This window comes from Gorilla gorilla, chromosome 6, assembly GCF_029281585.2.
Source record: "Gorilla gorilla gorilla isolate KB3781 chromosome 6, NHGRI_mGorGor1-v2.1_pri, whole genome shotgun sequence".
In the NCBI taxonomy this organism is placed as follows: domain Eukaryota; kingdom Metazoa; phylum Chordata; class Mammalia; order Primates; family Hominidae; genus Gorilla; species Gorilla gorilla.
Genome location: NC_073230.2, coordinates 77,491,615 through 77,509,208, shown reverse-complemented (window position 1 = coordinate 77,509,208; position 17,594 = coordinate 77,491,615). Strand labels below are relative to the sequence as shown.

The following is a 17,594-nucleotide window of genomic DNA, read 5'->3' as shown; positions in this document are numbered from 1 at the left end:
TTTGACCCCTGCTGGACTGAGTTATTTTGGATCTGTTCTTGTGACTCTGGGGCTTAAAATAGTCACTGCTGAGCCATCTGTCTTGGGATCCATCTCACTTCTGAAAGGTATAGCAGCTGTGGCTGAATCAAAAGCAGCTCCTGTTAAGAAAGTGAACAATCTCTCGGCTTTTCTCCATCCTATGAGCGTGCCCAAGGGAGAAAATAAAATAGAGGGCATTTGGCTGTCAAAGAAGGATAAGAGCTTAAGAAATGAACCTGGGAGATGCTGGGCAGATAGCAAAGGAGAACTGGGACAGCTGCCAGAGGGCCTGGAAGGGAGCCAGGTTAAATGAAGTTCAGACAAAGATGCTGCCAGCTGGAGGTGGTGAGGGAGAATGGCCCAGGGCATTGCTGTGTAATAGTGGAGCAGCAAGGTGTGGTAGGAAAGGGTGTGGGGGTCAGGAGACAGAGGCCCCCAGCCAGTGACTAAGCTTAAGCACCAACGTTGTCACTGTATGACCTTCTGCAACTCTGTGCAACTCTCAGCCTGAGCTTTTCCACCCTTAACGTGGAGTTAATAATATTGATCTCAGGTTGCAAGAGTCCATCAAAATAATTCAAACAGGAACCAGATAAACTGTAGAGACCTAAGTGAAAAAATGTCATCAATCACACACGTGAAGATGATCATTTCAACAGGGCTAATACCAGGACCTGTCATTTTTACTGTTTCATGGTATATTTCCAGTACTTAGTGCACTATATAATATAATATATAATATAGTATGTATTATACATACAAGACCCTGTCTTGTATATACAGCATATAGAGCTGTATATACAGTCTTGTATATACAACAAGACTCTGTCTCAAAAAAGAATTACTGACTTTATGATATATTATAATAGATAAAATATAATAATTTAGTAACAGATAATACATAATACATATTTTATAGTAATATATAATAATTATAGTATATATAATAGATAATAGATAATAATCTATAATTATATTATATATAATATATAATAATTATTATATTACCTCATATAGTATATGATCTACTATACAATAATATTATTTATATAATATATAATATACAATAATAATTACATTATTTATATACTATATAATAATTACATTATTTATATACTATATAATAATTATATCATTTTATATACTATATAATGATTATATCATTTTATGATATATAATGATTATATCATTTTATGATATATAATGATTATATCATTTTATGATATATAATGATTATATCATTTTATATAATATAATATATAATAATTATATAATTTTATATACTATATAATAATTATATTATTTTATATACTATATAATAATTGTATTATTTTATATAATATAATATGTAGTAATTATATCATAATAATAATTATGTAATATATAATATTATATATTAGTCTGGCATATAGACACATGCTAGAGACACACACACTGAATAATTTCATTATTCAATCAGTAAATGCCATTAACACATGTAGCAATAAATATTATTTACATTCCTGGAAAAGCAAGAAATAGCTGTTGTCTTTATCTAGAGAGCTCCTGGAAGTTGCATTCTAGTACAGAATAGAGAACAATAGTCAACCTGCCTGCCTCACAATCACATCAGAGCACTACAAGCAACTGCTGCCATGAGCAAGATCCCAGCCCACAAGGAAAGGTGAGTTGCTGGTGCAGAAGTCAGGGGGAAGCTTGTGGTCATGAGGAAGGGTCAGGCTGCTGGAGAAAGTGCCTGTCCTCCGTCTCTCTGTTTTCTAAGCCTCATGTATTTTTCATTTGCAGCCGCTAGGACATAGTGTTTACATAGGACCTGGTATCACACAGACCCTGGGTTGCCATTTACAATCTTTCCAATCTTTGCAAAGTTGCTTGATCTCCTGTATGCTTCATTTACTCATCTGTGAAATGGGTATTAACAACCTGCTTACTTCCATGGATGTTTAGAGCAGGGGTCAGCCAACTGCCGCCTATGTGCAAGCTCACCCCTGCCGCCTGTTTTTCTACATAAAGTTTTATGGGAACACAGCCAACCTCATTTATTTACATGTTGTCTATGGCTATTTTTATGCTTCAGTGGCAGAACTGAGCAGCTACGACAGGGGCCAGATGGCCTGCAAAGCCTCAAAGAGTTACTATCAGGGCCTTTATGGAAAGAGTTTGCTGATTCCTGGTTTGAGGATTAAACAAGGTAATACATGTGAAACCTTTAATACAGAATCTGGAATTTGGTGGGCAGTCATAAAATGATGTTGTTGTAATGGCGATAAAACTGAATATCTGCTTTTAAGTGTTTCAGGAGAAGGGTTGTTCACATAAATAAGTTGGGATGGGAACATGGGCCACAGGCTTAACAAGACTCACCTGGGTGCCATAGAAGCCTACGGGAACCCTAGCCCCATTAACACAGCCTGGTGCTCCCATCAAAGGAAGAGAAAGAGGAACATGGGAAAGCTCAGGAGGCTACAGGAGAGAGACACCAGGGTGGGAGGGACTCGAAATCATGACACTGACTCATTTGGCAGGCAGTTCAGTGAACATTTGCTCCTCCTGAGTGAGAATTCTTGGCAGAGAAGGGGTTAACCCATTCCACGAAGAGCATTTTGGGAACTTCCAGGGACAACACATTGTACCTATTGGAAGGCTTATGTGGCATGTGAAGAACTCGAGATGCCTTAAAGAGCTACTGGCTCCATGCAATGCTTCACATACTTTTCATTGGCCACTCTCTCTCTCTCTCTCTCCTTTTTTTTTTTTTAATTTTATTTTAAGTCCCAGGGTACATGTGCAGGACGTGCAGTTTTGTTACATAGGTAAATGTATGCCATAGTGGTTTGCTGCACCTGTCAACGAATCGCCTAGGTATTAATCCCTGCAGGCATTAGCTATTTATCCTTGTCCTGACGATGTCCCTCCCCCCACCACCACTCCCCCTCCCTGACAGGCCCCGGTGTGTGTCGTTCCCCTCCTGAGTCCATGTGTTCTCATTGTTCAGCTCCCACTTATGAGTGAGAACCTGTGGTGTTTGGTGTTCTGTTCCTGTGTTAGTTTCCTGAGGATAACGGCTTCCAAATCCATCCACGTCCCCTGCAAAGGACATAATCTTGTTCCTTATGGCTGCATGGTATTCCATGGTGTATATGTACCACATTTTTTTTTTTTGAGCTGGAGTCTCACTCTGTCACCCAGGCTGGAGTGCAATGGTGCAATCTTGGCTCACTGCAACCTCCGTCTCCCGGGTTCAAGCAATTCTCCTGCCTCAGCCTCCTGAGTAGCTGGGATTACAGGCGCCTGCCACCACACCCAGCTAATTTTTTGTATTTTTAGTAGAGATGGGGTTTCACTATGTTGGCCAGGCTGGTCTCGAACTCCTGACCTCGTGATCCCCCTGCCTCGGCCTCCCGAAGTGCTGGGATTACAGGCGTGAGCCACCACACACGGCCATGTAGCACATCTTTATCTCTTTCAATCCACAATTTATCTCTTTAATATCCTCTGTTTGTCAAGCTGTGCTCTGCTTACTTAGGTATTTCCAACATGGCTTTAAAAATTTCAGTGGCTTACTCAACAAACCTTTTCACTGGAACAAACCAATGAGAAGTAGAAGAATGTTTAAGTAGGCTGGCAGCCAGGTAAAAGGGAGTGGAAAGGCAGAGACAGAATGTCCAAAAGTCTTCTTCAGTTTTAGTGTTTAGAAACTCATGATCATGTAACATTCTGGAATAGGCTGAATATTAAGTTTTCCCTTTGCAACCACACTCAGTGCTACCTGGACTTCAAGTAAGCTGAGCATTGATTGTCCATTAACTCGCAGCCATTGATTGAGTCCTATTCAAGAATTATTTATTGAGTGGGAGACTGAGGCACGAGAATCACTTGAACCTGGGAGGTGAAGGTTGCAGTGAGCCAAGATTGCGCCGCTGCACTCCAACCTGGGCAACAGACCAAGACTCTGTCTCAAAATAACTATTATTATTATTATTATTATTTATCGACTTTGTGAGCTATAATATCTTAGTAGTGAACTCCCAGGGTTATTGTTTTATTATCAAAATAGACTCATAATGCTCAACTATCATTTATCAAGGACTGGCTATGTGTCAAGCATTGTGCAAAAGATTTTTACATACAATTGGCTCTTTGTATTTGTGGGTTCTACATCCATGGATTCAACCAACCAAGGATTAAAAATATGTGGGAGGCTTGTGCTTGTGATCTCAGCAACTCAGGAGGCTGAGGTGGGAAGGATCACTTGACCCCAGGAGTTTGAGGCTGCAGTGAGCTACGATGGGACCACTGCACTCTAGCGGGAGACAGAGAGATACTCAGTCTCTATCAAAAAAACAAAAAAAAAAAAGAAAAAACTGAACAAAAGTCAATAAAAAAATACAAATTAAAAATACATACAGTATAACAACCATTCACATAGCATTTACATTGTATACAGTATTAGAAGCAATCTAAAGATAAAATTGAAAGTGTGCAAGAGGTTGTACGTAGGTTATACACAACTACTACACCATTCTGTAGCATAAGGGACTTCAGCATACTTGGATTTTGGTATCCAAGGTGGGTGGGGACTAGAAGGTGGAAGACAGGGGTCCTGAAAGCAATCAATCCCCCATGTATATCAAGGGAGGACTGGACATGGTTTTATTGAATCCTCAGAACAACCCTTCATGGTTTTAGAGTTGATCATGCAGAGACCTAGCACCATTAGGTGACATACTCAGCTCATAGAGCTAGCCACAGAGTCAAAATTTGAACCAAGTTTGCAAATTGCTCTCTCAGTATCCTCTCAGCTTCTCAATGCCACTTTATAAAAGAAGGCATCCAAAGAGTTGCCCAGAACACAGCTGGTGCAACTTGAAATACATGCCTCCCATGATAAAGTGGAAATTTCCAAGAAGATGCACAAATGTGGGGGGCATTCGGCCTTGCTGGACTCACTTCCCCACCCAGAAGGCAGGGAATGAGATGGTAAGGCTGACTACACCATGCTGGCAACTAAACCCAGGCATTGTCCCTACATCTTCAATCAATACTATGTACCTGTTTTTCAACTTAAGTCTAATCATCTCTTCAATGACACTGTCAGAGGCATTTGAACCACAGCAACTCCATCTTGAATAGGGGCATTCTTAGTCACAGGAAGAGATAGGAGTTTGGCACAAGATACAGGTCACAAAGACCTTGCTGATAAAACAGGTTGCCGTAAAGAAGCCAGCCAAGACCCACCAAAACCAAGATGGCGACAAAGGTGACTGCTGGTCATCCTCACTGCTCATTATACATTAATTATAGTGCATTCGCATGCTAAAAGACATTCCCACCAGCACCAAAGACAGTTTACAAATGCCAAGACAGTTTACAAATGGCAACGTCTGGGAGTTACCCTATATGGTCTAAAAAGGGGAAGAAGCCTCAGTTTCAGTAATTGCCCACCCCATTCCCAGAAATTTCATAAGTAATTCACCCCTTGTTTAGCATATAATCAAGAAATAACTATAAGCGTCCTTAGTCAAGCAGTCCATGCCACTGCTCTGCCAATGAAGTAGGCATTTTTTTATTCCTTTACTTTCTTAATAAACTTGCTTTCACTTTACTCGATGGAGTCGCCCCAAATTCCTTCTTGCCTGAGATCCGAGAACCCTCATCTTGAGGTCTGGATCAGGACTCCTTTCTGGTAACAAGACTATATAGGTTGACACTAGTTTGTAGGGTAGCAACGAGGGAGGAGTAGACAAGGTCCCCTTTTAAAGAAAACCAAACCCCCAAATAAGCACATTTAAATTCTCCTTTATTTAGCACAAACCCTTGAAGCCACTCTACTCTTGTTTTGTTCTTTTTGTTTGTTTTTTGTTTCTGTTTTTGAGACAGATTTTCGATCTTGTTGCCCAGGCTGGAGTGCAATGGCGCGATCTCGGCTCACCACAACCTCTGCCTCCTGGATTCAAGTGATTCTCCTGCCTCAGCCTCCCGAGTAGCTGGGATTACAAGCATGCGCCACCACGCCCAGCTAATTTTGTATTTTTAGTAGAGACAGGGTTTCTCCATGTTGGTCATTCTGGTCTTGAACTCCCGACCTCAGGTGATCCAACCGCCTCGGCCTCCCAAAGTGCTGGGATTACAGGCGTGAGCCACCACGCCCGGCCACCAATCTCCTCTTCAGGGAAGTTTTCCACTCCACTAAATTTAATGGTGTTCATATATTTTCAACCTGCTTTTTTCCAGGCAAATTTATAGAATGTAATAAATCTTCCGGTGATGAAAGGTAGCCACAGTTAAAGTTTTCTGTGTTCAGTTGCCCAAAGTAAAGCTCTATCTAAACATTATCTTCACCCAGTTTGACTTCTGTGTCTTCCTAGTGTCTCCTGGGAAAGTTGGCTATGGATGGTGGTTTGATTCTGATACAGGAGCTAAAAATAAATTATTTAGGCAGATAGTGAGGGGAAGATAGCCCTCAGTAAGGTTTTCCTTTAAAAAAAAAAAAGCAGCCCCCAAATCATTTCTTTTCTAACAAAGAGCAACCTGTAAAATTAAGCTGCAGACATAGAAAAGCAAGCTGGAAGCTTGCACAGGTGAATGAATGCTGGCAGCTGTGCCAATAGGAAAAGTCCACCTGGGGTCTAGGCACCTAGTAGGTCATGACTTACAAGTATTTCTTCAGCCCTGTGCATGCAACTGTTATTCTCCAGCCTCTTTTCCCTGGAATCTCTTTGCCCCCTGGGACAGCCTTATTGAAAAGGACCCAAGATGACCCAAAGCTGCTCTACGTGCAGTACTGGCCACGTGTGCGCCACAGGAAACACTCATCTTCCCCATGCTTGGCAGACCCTTTGCTGGCCAATCCCAAGACCATCGTCCCCAGGCTCTACCCTCAGGGCAGGTGGTCAGCCCTTCCCTCCAGTATCTTGGGTTACGAGTCTGACTCCATTCACAAAGCACTTTAACATTCTCAGGTATCAGTTCCCCAGTGTCTCCCAAAAGCAGGGAGCACTTTTTAAAATTCTGAATGTTGCTTTTGAAACTCTCTTTCCTTTACCTCCTTCACAGGGGGCGATTCAGCACGACAGATCCCCTTTGTAGGAATATTGTTGCAGCACTCACTCTGGCCCCTGTGAGTATCCTGGATAATCCACAGTACAGATTCTCTTTATTTCCTTGAAAATAGCAGCATATGCAGATTTACCTCATTCTCAATTTGAAACCAAACACTATTGAGGCAGGAGAATAGGGTTTGGAGGCAGGGAACATAAGGCCGACTCATGGGGACTTCCTAGAACTAAATCAAATAGAAACACTTCAGCTATGACAGGAAATATCCTCTCCATTTTCATAGGACATACACTAAGTAAATGACTGTGTAACTTTTTTTTTTGAGGCAGATTTTCGCTCTTGTTGCTCAGGCTGGAGTGCAATGGCACGATCTTGGCTCACCACAACCTCTGCCTCCCAGGTTCAAGCGATTCTCCTGCCTCAGCCTCCTGAATAGCTGGGATCACAGGCATGTGCCACCACGCCCAGCTAATTTTGTATTTTTAGTAAAGAAAAGTTTTCTCCATGTCGGTCAGGCTGGTCTCGAACTCTCCATCTCAGGTGATCTGCCTGCCTCCGGCTCCCAAAGTGCTAGGATTACAGGCATAAGCCACCGCACCCGGCCAGCTTTGTAACTTTACTTCATCCTCTTCATTTACACAGGGCATACCCCAGGTAACCAATGGAAATCTCGAGAGTGTATTTAAACCCCAGAAAATTCTGGATAATGGGGATCTTGAGCCCCTGTGCTTGGACCCGCTCCCACCCTGTGGAACATATTTTCATTTTTAATAAATCTCTACTTTTATTGCTTCATTCTTTCCTTGTTCTGTTTGTGCGTTTTGTCCAATTCCTTGTTCAAGAGGTCAAGAACCTGGACACCCTCCACCAGTAACACTATCATTGGCACAAAATGGAAACTGAGGCAGGAAGCAACTAGTCTACCTTCATGCTCCACTGTTCTTTCTTTTCTTGGGAAGTCTGTCATCCTGGCTAGCACAAAAAGTTATCCAGACACTGGAAAGAGCCTAAAAGGAAGATTCTAACATAACTTCCCATCTCAATCCTTCCTCACTCCTCATTCCCTGTCAGCCTGCTTTCTGATCTGAGCTGCAAATCTATGCCCTGTGGATCTGGAAGCTGACTCTATGGAAGTCCCTCTTCTACAGTGGAAATCCCGCCTGACTGTCTCCAGTAGAGGCAAACCATATAATGGGAAGAAAATATAAAATGCAGATTTAAGGCCAGGAATGGTGGCTCATGCCTGTAGTCCCTGTATTTCAGGAGGCCGACGTGGGAAGATCACTTGGGGCCAGGAGTTCGAGACCAGCCTGGGCAACATAGTGAGACCCCCCCATATCTACAAAAATAAAAATGAAAAAATTAGCCGAGTATGGTAGTACACACCTGTAGTCCCGGCTACTTGGGAGGCTATGGTGAGAGGATTACTCAAGCCCAGGAGTTTGAGCCTGCAGTGAGCTATGATCACACCACAGCACTTCAGCCTGGGTGAAAGAGCAAGAGGAGGGGAGGTTCTAAATAGTCCACATTACAGGTGGGAAAGCAACAGAAAGTTATTTGTGGGGGGAAAGAAGGAAGATCCTGAGAGATAAAATGTTATGCACGAAGGAGTATGACATGATAGTTCAAAAACAAGGGAAATTAGGGCTCCGACAGCACCTGCTCTGAATCATTCATGAGCCAAATAGCATCAGGATTATTTTTTGACGTCCACCCTGCTCCTGGCTCTTGGATGGGGGCATTCCAAGCACTTTGGGGGATGAAGCTGGGGTGGAAGAGCAGTGACAACCTTATTGAATTATCCCAGAACTTTAGAGATTCACCTTCCACATCATAGCCTTACACAGCCAATCTCATTAAAACTGTGTCTGTGATGGTCAAAGTGACTCAGCTATGGGTGCCAAGTACCACCTCATTTTACCCCTGATACTAACATAAATAATAAGTAAGGGCAATCATTTTCTTGCATGCCAATGAGAAAGGTAAATGTCAGAGACCTGGAGATAGGTGGATGTGGGAGGACAGGCATGTCGTCAATGTCAGAAAATTCAGAGTTTAAGGGCAGGTTAGTGCCCTCTTGTAGATGACTCATGTAAGCATAGTGTGAGCAGTCAGTAGAGACACAGGAGCTAAAAAAAATCATTTAGGCAGTTAGTGAGGGTAAGTAAGTCCTTCGTAAGGTTTCCATTTTAATAAAAAGCAGCCCTCAAATTATTTCTTTCTTTTTTTTTTTTTTTTTTTTTTTTGAGACGAGTCTTGCTCTGTCACCCAGGCTGGACTGCAATGGCATGATCTCAGCTCATTTGCAACCTCTGCCTCCGGGATTCAAGCAATTCTTCTGCCTCAGCCTCCCAAGTAGCTGGGATTACAGGTGCCTGCCACCACGCCCAGCTATTTTTTTTTTTTTTTGTATTTTTATTAGAGATGGGGTTTCACCACAAATCATTTCTTTCTTTCTTTTTTTTTTGAAAGACAGTCTTGCTCTGTTGCCAGGCTGGAATGCAGTGGTGCAATCTCGGCTCACTGCAACCTCCGCCTCCTGGGTTCAAGCCATTCTCCTGCCTTAGCCTCCCATGTAGCTGAGATTACAGGCACGTGCCACCACACCCAGCTAATTTTTGTATTTTTAGTAGAGACAGAGGTTCACCATGTTGACCAGAATGGTCTCGATCTCCTGACCTCATGATCCGCTGGCCTTGTCCTCTCAAAGTGCTGGGATTACAGGCCTCAGCCACCACACCCGGCCAAATCTTTTCTTCTCTAACAAAAAGCAGCCTGTAAAATCGAGCTGCTGACATAGATAAGCAAGCTGGAAGCTTGCACGGGTGAAATGCTGGCAGCTGTGCCAATCAGAAAAAGCTACCTGGGGGCCAGGCATGTTCAACATGGCGGCTCCATCTTCTCTCTTCTTTGTCAAACTTGTGTACAGTAAAGGAACAGGCAACATGGCGCCAGCCAGGTAGAGACCCCATATTCATAATGCAGGATGAGGATGGGACGGCCAGCTTCTTCACACGCTATGTAAATGGCACAACTCGTCCAACCAATCTTTTGGGCCCTATGTAAATCAGACACCACCTCCTCAAGCTAGTCTATAAAACCCCGTGCATTTCACCATGGAACTGGAAGACCCACTTAGGAGCCCCTCCATCTCTGCAGGGCAGAGAGCTTTTTCTCTTTCTATCACCTGTTAAACTTACACTTTTTTTTTTTTTTGGCGACAGAGTTTCACTCTTGTTGCCCAGGCTGGAGTGCAATGGAGCGATCTCGGCTCACTGCAACCTCTGCCTCCCGGGTTCAAGCGATTCTCCTGCCTCAGCCTCCCAAGTAGCTGGGATTACAGGCGTGTGCCACCACGCCTGGCTGATTTTGTATTTTTAGTAGAGACGGGGTTTGTCCATGTTGGTCAGGCTGGTCCGGAACTCCTGACCTCAAGTGATCTCCCTGCCTCGGGCTCCCAAAGTGTTGGGATTACAGGAGTGAGCCACCGTGCCCAGCCTGATACTCTAATGCATAAGAGATGGCTGGGCAACATAAAAGGCTAAAAACACCAACCGATACTCATATTATTATAAGTGGTTTGAATAAGGTTCCAGTAGCTGAAGATGGTGAAACCAACAATTCATGACCTGTGAATTGTGAGTTTCCACAGTCTGCTTAAAAAATACAACTGAGACTCACTCTGTAAGTGAAGGAGAGTGATTGAAGAAACGAAAAAAGATTTGACTTCAGGCTACCATGCTATTTCCAAATGTCAGCTGATGAGTAATGAGTTACTAAGTGATTGTTTAAGAAAGAAAAGAAGGTATACACTTTTTCCTCCTCCATTACATTTATATAAGTAGAAATATTCTAAGAGTTTGCTGAAATTGGAGCACCAGTAACAATATTTGCCTTTTGGTTTTGTAGGGCAGAAAGCTGAGCCAGCCAGCCATTTTGGAAATGGAGGCTTGGGATTGGATTAAGTGGTCTTGTGGTCATGTGAAAACTTTGTTCTGTCGCCACTGTCCCTTTAAACTTACTTTCGGGGGAATTTTGGCCTTGTGTGAGCATTTTTATCTCTGGCAAGCTCCCTTCCTCTCTTAGATAATAGAGATTATCTCCCGGGATTACAAGGACAGCTTCTCCACAACGAATCCTGATATCATTTGGCACTTGGATCTCGACAGCTTGGAAATCTGGGCCACATCCGAGTGACAAAGGCAAGCTTCTTGGTGTTACCTGGGGCCTTGTCAACTAGCAATTCCTGTGGTTCTGGAGAGATCCCTCTTGCCTAGGAGACAATTCCCTGGAATTTGATATTTATAGGAAATGGCAACCTGGTTTTGTTTACTCAGACTATTCAGGTCTAGGAAAAAGCAGATCTCCTTATCGGCCACCATGAAGACATGAGAAGCAGGCTGACCAAAAAGACAAATTGTACACTGGTGCCTTGGAGTCAGATCAATATTCAATTCCTGAACAACTGGCTGAGTGACTTAACCGAGAACCTCAGTTTCCCTTGTGAGGAAGCAAGGACTCTTCACAGAAATTCTATTTCTTCTTCCAGGAGCTTAATAGAATGCTATTTCCCTTATCCCATCCCCTTTGATATTAGGCATGGCCAGATGACATGCTAGGCCAAAGAAATGGAGGTGCAACAGACACGTGTCACTTCTGGCTGTGAGCTGAGAGACAGCTTGTGATTCACCTGCTCTCTCTGTCTCTCTCTCTGCATCCCTGAGACTAGCAAGAGTGGCTGCTCCATTTCCTGGGTCTTAGGGTCGGAAAACCTGGGAGCTAAGCTATCAGCTGGTCAACAGTTAGAGATGTGGTGTGAGTAAGAATCTGTTGTTGTTGTAAGTTGCTAAGATTGGAGGGTTATTCGTTACCATAGCACAAGTTAGCCTGTCCTGATACAAGAATCAGTTAGTTTTCAAGGAGATAGAGGAAAATTAAAGGACATAAAGGAGTGAAGCGTGTGCCATCTGAAAACATACCAGATTAGGATCTTGATTATTTCAAGTTGAAAACATTAGAGAAATTGTAGTTTCAGAAAGGGCTGGCTGGCCTGTCTCTTCCTACATGTAGCAAGTATGAAAGATTTCTCACACCAGGTGAGAAAATAGAAAATAGCTCTATCACCAGAGACTTTGGATGGAAAGCTTCAAAGGACCTGAATAAACGTACTTAATTATGTAACCCATGTTGCCCCCATCTCTACTAAAAACACACACAAAAATTAGCCGGTTGTGGTGGCATGTGCCTGTGGTCTCAGCTACTCTGGAGGCTGAGGCATGAGAATCACTTGAACCTGGGGGGCAGAGGTTGCAGCGAGCTGAGATCATGCCACTGCACTCCAGCTTGGGTGACAGAGCAAGATTCAGTCTTTAAAAAAAAAAAAAATGTAACCCTTATCTTCAACCTCTTTTTCACTCCCCTATACATCTCCTAGTAACTCCTCCAGAAAATGTACTGCCCCCAGCCAGATTTTCTTTTGTCTTGCCATTTCTTCTCAATTTTATCATTCTTTGTCTAAATAGTACAAAAGCATCTTGCTTTCGCCACTTCTTTGGTCTTCACTCTCTTGTGAAGATCCCCATGTACGCATAAAACTAAGAAAATTTATGTAGTTTGCTCTTGTTAATCTCCCTGATGTCAGTTTGGTTTCTAGATCCAACTATAGAGCCCACCGGCTAAGAGTTAAATGTGTGTTGGAGGGGATCTCTGACTCCTCTATAGAAGCAGAGCGGCAAAGCCTCTTGCATGGTGTTTGGCTTATAGAAGGTGATTTATTTATTCAATCTTTAGGATCCTACTATGTACCAGATGCTTGGGACACATTGGGACATAAAACAAAAAGTGATCTCTGCTCTCTCTCTCTCTCTTTTTTTTTTTTTTTTTACTATCTAGAGTTGATAGACACTGCTATTGTTGTATGTTGATAACAGACTCTACTTGCATAAATGCTGGAGTAGGGAGTTCTGTGCAGTCATAGAGGAAGACCTAAGAAGGCCTTGAAATGCATCATGGCAGCCACATTCATTCTTAAACACGAAAACCACACTGGAATTGTGTACAAGGCAATGTCCTCATGAAAGACCATCATATGGGCCAGGCGTGGTGGCTCACGCCTGTAATCCCAGCACTTTGGGAGGCTGAGGTGGGCAGATCATGAGGTCAGGAGATCGAGACCATCCTGGCTAACACAGTGAAACCCCATCTCTACTAAAAAATACAAAAAATTAGCCGGGCGTGGTGGTGGGTGCCTGTAGTTCCAGCTACTTGGGAGGCTGAGGCAGAGAATGGTGTGAACCCGGGATGTGGAGCTTGCAGTGAGCAGAGATGGCACCACTGCACTCCAGCCTGGGTGACACAGCGAGACTCTGCCTCAGAAAAAAAAAAGAAAAGAAAAAAGAAAAAAAGAAAGAGCATCTTATATACACAATTGGGGTAAATTTTGTCAATATTGTCTTTTGCAGAAGAATATTGATAATAGCTGCTATTTATTTTGCACTTGCGATGCTCCAAGATTTGTGCTCATGTTTTCTATGCATTATCTCATTTAATAGGATCCTTACAAGAGTAAAATTGATATCGTTATAACGATTTTATACATGAGGCAATTAAGGTTTAGAAACTAACTTACTTACCCAGGGGAACAGAACCGAAAAGTGGCAGAGTGTGAGTTCGAATCCCCATCTGATATAAAAATAAAAATATACAGGATACAGGCATATAATACAATCTCAACTGGAAATACAATAGTACACTACTATTGTTTTCCATATAGATACGCTTAAAAAAAATAGGCTTGAAGTTCAACAACTGGCTCTTGGGCAAAAAGTGTATCACACACAGGTTGCATTAGTTTGGCTGGATATATTTTTGTCGTGGTGGTTGTTTTTGGAAGCTTCATAATCAGTCTTGGCAAAATGATCTGTGTGCGAAAACAGAGAATTATTCCAGATGCTGTGTTTGTGAACCTTAAGGAAAAAACTCAGCCCTGGTAAAATTCCCATAAGGCTAGCTGCTTAGGGCGACAACAGGGAAGGTGAATCTGTAAGGTTTGGGGATAATTCAATAAGGCTGTCATTGCTCTCCCATTCCACCTCCAACCCAAGGGTGCCAGGAATGCCCCCGTCCAAGAGCTGGGAGGAGGGTGGATGCCGAGAAATGATCCTGATGCTATTTGGCTCATGGATGACTCAGAGAAGGTGCTGTCGGAGCCTGATTGCCAATGTCATCCTCACTAGGTGATTTCATCCTGGGAGAAAGACAGCCACCTGCAGGGTTCTAGAAACATGATTTTCTTTCCTCATTTGACTGACAGGAACGAGGTGACAGAAACAGTGGGCTTTCACATAAAATGATGCCTCTCGCTTCTTGTTATTCCTGCAGCAGAGCTGCAAGCATGACATTCACAGTAACTCATCCTGTCCAAAACAGAGCTCATTATCTCTCCCTCCTCCGTCTTCCCTCTCTTGGTTAATAGCACCACCATATACTGAGTCACCCCAGCTGGAGAGCTAATAAGTAGGCAAGAAGGAGTAGAAAGGCCTGAGGATATGGAATTAGAAAAGCAGGATGTAATTGACATCTTTACAATAGAGAGAGAGTCTTGGGGAAATTAACCAAACCTCTCCGAGTTCCAGCTTCCTCTCACATGGGAATTATCGATATTATGATAATAATCCGGATGTATAAGATTTTCCCTGTCCAGCATCAAGTCGGGATTTCTTTTTTTTTTTTTCCTTAGTCCAGTGATTTCTTTAACTGCAGTGGCTTATCTTGCATTACCAGGTCTGAGCTCTATGACTTCGATTTTCCCATCATTGTCTATGAGTGCTTCAGAGGCATGGGCTTGTAGCTCCGACTTTCCCACTCACCCAAGTCCGTCCCTCATTCCACTGTAGCTGTGCAAACTTCCACTTTTTGAGGGGACAGGGGAGGATCATCAGCTTTATTTATGTTTATGTTATTTTTAATTTTTAATTTTTGTGAGAACATAGTAGGTGTATATGTGTATGGGGTACATGAGATGTTTTGATAGAGGCATGCAATGTGAAATAAGTGCATCATGGAGAATAGGGTATCCATCCCTCAAGCACTTATTCTTTGAGTTACAATCAAACTACCCTCTTTAAGTTATTTTAAAATGTAAAATTAAGGGACTATAAATTAGTTCAGCCATTGTGGAAGACAGTGTGGAAATTCCTTAGAAACTTAAAGACAGAAATATAATTTGACCCAACAATCCCATTACTGGGTACATACCCAGAGGAATGTAAATCATTCTATTGTAGAGGCACATGCATGCATATGTTCATTGCAGCACTATTCACAATAGCAAAGGCATGGAATCAATGTAAATGTCCATTAATGATAGACTGGATAAAAACAATGTGGCACATACATGCTATGGAATACTATGCAGCCATAAAAAAGGACAAGCTTATGTCCTTTGTAGGGACATGGTTGGAGCTGGAGGCTATTATCCTTAGCAAACTAACGCAGGAATGGAAAACTGAATACTGCACATTCTCACTTACAAGTAGGAGCTAAATGGTAAGAACACATGGACACATAGCGGGAAACTACACATCCTGGGGCCTTTCAGAGGGTGGAGGGTGGGAGGAGGAAGAGGATCAGGAGAAATAACTAATGGGTACTAGGCTTAATACCTGGGCGATGAAATGATATGTATAACAAACCCCCACGACACAGGTTTATCTAGGTTACAAACCTACACCTGTACCCCTGAACTTAAAAATAAAAGTTCAAATGAATAAATAAATTAATAAAAATAAAAATAAACTAATAAAAAAAGTAAAATTAAGTTACTGTTCACTATAGTCACCCTGTTGTGCTCTCACATAACAATTCTTAGTCTTTCTATTTTTGTACCGATCAAGCCTCCATTTTTAATAAAATGTATTGATTTTATGATTATAGAAGGAGTATACATTTTTGTTAAAAATGAAAATATAGGCTGGGTGCAGTGGCTCATGCCTGTAATCCCAGCACTTCGGGAGGCCAAGGCGGGAAGATCGCTTGAGGCCAAGAGTTAGAGACCAGCCTGGCCATCATAGTGAAACTCCATCTCTACTAAAAATACAAAAATTAGCCAGGCTTGGTGGCGAGCACCTGTAGTTCCAGCTACTCAGGAGGCTGAGGCAGAAGAATCACTTGAACCCTGGAAGCAGTGGTTGTAGTGAGCTGAGATCATGCCACTGCACTCCAGCCTGGGTCACAGAGTGAGAACCTGTCTCAAAAAAAAAAAAAAAAAGGAAAATATAGAAAAGTCCAACAAGCCAACCAAAAAGAATAAAAGCATCATATAACACATGCTGCAGAGACAGCCACAGATGTCATATTGTTAGACTCATTTTCTGTGTATGCTTAAGAACACTAAAAAATGAACATCTCTGTGACAAGTGCATCCTCATTATAGGAAGAAGTCCATCCCCAAGGTAGGGTGAGTCACAGGGACTGGAACGTGAGGGCTCCTGCTGCCTTGGAAGAGTCAGGGTCTGCTCATCAAGAGTCCTAAGCAGGGGGAATAACTTCTGGCCTGAATCACAGCCCCCGGCCCTCCTACCACAGGAGGATGCTTCCATAAATTGTATTCAGAAAAAAAAAAAAGCTCATTTCAGTCAAAGACAAACTGTAATATAAAAGAGACCAAGATAGAAGCTATAAAAGAAAACAGGAGGAAACGGACAGAGGGAAATGGCAAATGAGAAATGCATGGAGAAAAATAGGGTCTTTGGCAAGAGGACCAGTGTCACCAGGCTTTCATTCAGTAAAGAAAAGCTTAAAGAGGCATTTATGAAACTAGAGCTCAAGCAGAAATAGCAGCATGCAGAGAAGATATGGCAAGACAACAGAGATGAAATGTTAGCTGGAAGAAAGAAGTGAACAAGCAGGAAGAAGAAGAGAAAGATAAAGCTACTGAGAAACATAAGCTGTGTTAAAGGAAGGACAAAGAAGAATTAGCATAGCTGAGAGCACAGGAATTATTATGAAGAAAAGAGTTGAGAACAGCAAGCAAAATAGCTGGGTACAGTGGCTCACGCCTGTAATCCTGGCACTTTGGGAGGCCAAGGTGTGTGGATCACTTTGAGACCAGCCTGGGCCATATGGCAAGATCCTGTCTCTACAAAAAAATTAGCCAGGCGTGGTGGTGCGTGCCTGTAGTTCCAGCTACTCGGGAGGCTGAGGTGGGAGGATCACCTAAGCCTGGGGAGGTTGAGACTGCAGTGAGCTATGATTGTACCACTGCACTTCAGCCTGGGTGACAGAGTGAGACCCTGTCTCAAACAAACAAACAAACAAACAAACACCTATACACCTATTTCATATATGTATATAGAGAGTACCTATATAATCTATATCTATATATCATGTATCTGTCTATCTATCTATGGGGAGAATAAAGCAAAAAAAAAAGTTCCAACATGTCATAATTGTTGTCCCCAAGAAAAAGATTAAAATAACAAAACAAAAATATATATTTTAAGATTTACTGTAAG

At 42.4% G+C, this 17,594-nt stretch overlaps 1 long non-coding RNA gene across 1 annotated transcript in view; it reads left to right on the top strand.

Moving 5' to 3' along the window:
* The first annotated feature begins 1,605 nt into the window (after positions 1-1,605).
* LOC134758869 (uncharacterized) overlaps positions 1,606-17,594 on the top strand; it is a 171,418-nt gene continuing 155,429 nt past the window's right edge. The window contains exon 1 of the long non-coding RNA XR_010134535.1: positions 1,606-1,684. This is a non-coding gene — a long non-coding RNA (uncharacterized lncRNA). The remainder of the gene's footprint in view (positions 1,685-17,594) is intronic.